Here is a 4,196-nt window from a genome sequence, read left to right as displayed (position 1 = left end):
ATAACCTCCTCCTTTTTGGGAAGTCGGTTAAAAATATAAATGACAAAATTTTAGGACATTAAATGTCCTACAAATAAGTTTCGGAACACCATAGTATGTATGGAAAAATTATACACGAAAGGTTTTTCTAACGAAATCTATTAACCTTCTCAATTACATCGGCAACCTATTTTCTTTGCCTCTATACTCTTGCCACCAGCAGAGCTGCCCACCCGGGCACAGGGCGTTTCGCGTCCCCTGGTTAACTCATTCCAAGTAGCCCTAAACTGCCTAATCGTATTATCGTATATTTCGTTGTACAAGTGTTGAAGTGGTCTACAAATGTTGTTTGTCTGTTCGAGAGTTGGCAGGCTCATGTGCTATTTTATTTTCCTCTATTCCCTTGTGGGTACCCAATAGATATGCAGCCTTCTGTCGGCGACCAGCCTGTCAATGGTTTCCCGGCTGCGAAGTACGTTTATGGATGAGATACTATATGAGGTAACTGCCTTAATTGCCGCCTGACTATCTACGTATTGGTTTACTTTTGTATTGATTGTCTGTATTTGAAGCTCTGTTGCTATCCTCTTTGTGTTTTTAAAATTTTTTGTTTCTGTCGCACGGTGTTATTAAATGTGCGATATCATCAAACATGGTTCCTTTTCACCCTGCAAAGTACAATATAAAAAAGTATAAAAAAACTTAGTAATAAATGATCCAACTAACATAATATCAAACTATTTTTCTCTGTCTTTTCCAGGGTGGTAACTTTCTCATCCGTTCATCACCTTTCTTTACATTTTCCTTCTAATTTCGGTGACGATGTAACACGAATCTACTATATTGGTGAGCATAGAGGCCGAAACTAAAATCTTGTGACAAATTCGTTTTTACTTTTTTTTATCATAGGCCTTCGCGGCGAGTTCAATGAGGCACATTACCATGGGGTAACAATATGCACTTATGAAGCACGCCCAAATGTCAGCGATCACAAAACTGAAACCTACGATGCAGTGAATCGCACAATACAATCATGAAGTGATATAATAATATTTACATTTACAATGGACCGAATTGCGTGCTTTCAAATAAATTATTTTAATGTGTTTACAACAAACCGTATGAAAACAAACACTGTAGGTCTGATGTTTTTTTAAATTTGGTAATTTGGTAGCAATGGGTTGTGTGCCACGTAAAAACCACTTCCAGTGAAGAAGCAAGGCAAAGCCTCGGATGAGACCCCCTCTTATGATGACGACCACGGCAAACGTTTAAAGGACTACGATTTGAGGGCATGCACCTGGAATGTCCGGACACTTAATGGGGAAAGTGCTTCTGCCCGGCTGGTTGATGTCCTCGTAAGAACGAAAGCTGACATCACCGCCATCCAAGAAATGCGTTGGACGGGGCAAGGCAAGCAATGTCTGGGGCCTTGCGACGTCTACTACAGCTGCCATGTAAAGGAGGCAAACTCGGAGTTGGATTTGTGGTCGGAGAGAGACTCCGTCGCCGAGTACTCTCGTTCACCCCGGTGGACGAGCGTCTAGCCACAATCCGCATCAAAGCGAGATTCTTCAACATCTCGCCCATCTGCGCACATGCCCCGACGGAAGAGAAGAATGAGGCATCCAAGGACCTCTTCTATGAGCGCTTGGAGCGCACGTACGAGCGCTGCCCCCGTCATGATATCAAAATCGTGCTTGGCGACTTCAATGCCAGGGTGGGCAAGGAAGGGATCTTTGGAACCACCGTCGGAAAATTCAACCTCCACGACGAAACGTCCGACAACGGATTGAGGCTGATCGACTTACGCACACTCCGAGGCCCAAACATCGACTCGGACCACTATCTTGTTGCAGCCAAGATACGCACCCGCCTCTGTGCAGCAAAAAATGTGCGCCCAAATATGCAAGGAAAGGTTAACTTCGAAAAGCTGCAATCACAACAGACAGCCAGCGCTTTCGCTACTCGACTCTTCAACAAACCGACATATGCGAGTAGTGGAACCACATTTCAGGCTGATTAAGTACCGCCGCCGAAGAAGTAGTCAGATTTCAGCGAGCCCGAAAGAACAACTGGTACGATGAGGGATGTCAGGAAGCTGCAGAGAAAAAAGATGTCGCCTACAGGGCCACGCTACGATCGGGCGCAGCGCGCGCTATGTGCGACCGCTATAGGGATCTGAAGAGGGAAGCGATACGTATTTGCCGCAATAAGAAGAGAGAGGCCGAAATACGTGAGTGCGAAGAGCTGAAAATGCTGGCCGACAGGAAGAATGCCCGAAAGTTTTACCAGATAGTTAGGCGACTTACGGAAGGTTTCGAGACCAGGACGTACTCCTGTAAGAACAACAATGGCGACCTAGTAACCGATGTCCAGAGCGTACTTAAGTTATGGAGGGAAAACTTTTCCGCCCTACCAAAAAGGTAGCAGCTCGGAAAGTTGTGGAGATCGAGCCCGCAGTCGATGATCGATATCATCGGTATTAAAAACCGCGACGTCTGTTCTGCATTTTCCAAGTTGAATAAGGAAGCAAAGCGAATGGGTTTGGTGGTAAACGAGGACAAGACGAAGTATCTCCTGTCATCAAACAAACAGTCAGCACATTCGCCCCTTGGCTCCCACGTCTCTGTTGACAGTTACAATTTCGAGAAAGTAGAGAATTTCGTTTACTTGGGAACCAGCATTAACACCGATAATAATGTCAGCATTGAAATCTAACGCAGAATCACTCTTGCCAACACGTGCTACTTTGGACTGAGTAGGCAATTCAGGAGTAAAGTCCTCTCGACGTACGAAAACCACGCTCTATAAGTCACTCATCATGCCCGTGCTGGTATATGGCGCAGAAGTATGGACAATGACAACATCCGATGAGGCGGCTCTTGGATTGTTCGAGAGAAAGATTTTGCGGAAGATTTACGGGCCTTTTCGCGTTGGCGACGGCGAGTACCGCAGACGATGGAAGGATGAGCTGTATGAGCTTTACAACGACATGGACATAGTGCAGCGAATTAAAATACAGCGGCTCCGCTGGGTTGACCATGTCGTTCGAATGAACACCGACGTTCCAGCTCTGAAAGTATTCAACTCGGAACCCGCTGGTGGTAGCAGAGGAAGGAGGAGCCCCTACTGCGATGGAAAGATCAGGTGGAGAAGGACTTGGCTTCACTTGGCGTTTCCAATTGGCGTCAGTTGGCACAGAAGAGAAACGACTGGCGTGCTGAACTCGGTCAAAATCGCTTAGGCGGTTACAGCGCCAAAAGAGAAAAAGAAGAGGTATTTGGCAATTTGGTAACTTTCTTTGATTACCACTAAAAATGTGCACAACTAAGTGCACGCGTATCTTATTACATTAAATGAGCAATTCTTGTATATATGTATATCCATACGGTTCTCGAAAACGGCTCTAGGGATTTTGATGAAATTTTGTACACAGATAATGTTTTGGATTTTAAGGTTATCTGCGTAGGCAATATCTTCGAGAAGACTCGTATAAGGTTGCCACCTATTCGAAATTAGTTACAAATTAATTAAAACATAATATGGGTATCAAATGGAAGGTATTTTAAAGATCCCTAAACTATTGTTAATAAGGTTGCCATCTATTTGGAATCGCATATTTATTTAATATTTTGGTTAGAAGAAAAAGGTAAAATATTACTTAAACTTTTGGATTCTAGGCTAATTGACCTAATATTGTTGAGTGCAAGAAAAAGCTTTCTTCACATTACAGCCCGACGTTTCGCTAACTTTCTTAGCTTCCTCAGGGGCGATTTCTTTATTAAAAACATCAACAAAAGAAACAAGAAAAATTAAAATAAACAAAACGTATTAAAACATTGACGTTATATGATAACATTTCACAAACTATAATCAAAAGCATAAGATTTGACAACTTCGAAGTTTACATACATGTACATAAACACTTATTAACTATTATCACGATACATTTATCTGGGCACACTGAACTTAAGAGCTAGTTGCTTTGATACCATCCTGGTGTGGTACACTCGTCATACTGATTGCCTGTTACACACATAATTGGTACGCCGCCGCAATATCGTCTGTGTCTTCTTTCTTGTTCATAGTTTTGTCTCTGTTTTGTAAAATTCGCAGGCTTTCTAGCGTTAGTCTGGTTTTCTCCTTTTTTCTTTATCTAATATCTTTACTTTGCCTAGATCAGCTGTGTGTCCACTTGTCAATATGTGCTGCGC

General features: G+C 43.1%; 1 long non-coding RNA gene across 1 annotated transcript; it reads left to right on the top strand.

Moving 5' to 3' along the window:
- Positions 1-716: 716 nt before the first annotated feature.
- LOC118749317 lies at positions 717-1,096 on the top strand. Its single transcript, XR_004994201.1, has 2 exons — positions 717-825; positions 889-1,096. It is a non-coding gene; the product is annotated as an uncharacterized LOC118749317 (long non-coding RNA).
- The last annotated feature ends 3,100 nt before the right edge of the window (positions 1,097-4,196 follow it).

The sequence above is a fragment of the Rhagoletis pomonella genome, unplaced genomic scaffold, assembly GCF_013731165.1.
Source record: "Rhagoletis pomonella isolate Grant_MI unplaced genomic scaffold, Rhpom_1.0 Rhpom_scaffold_00015, whole genome shotgun sequence".
In the NCBI taxonomy this organism is placed as follows: Eukaryota; Metazoa; Arthropoda; class Insecta; order Diptera; family Tephritidae; genus Rhagoletis; species Rhagoletis pomonella.
This window is presented reverse-complemented; position numbering and strand designations above follow the sequence as displayed.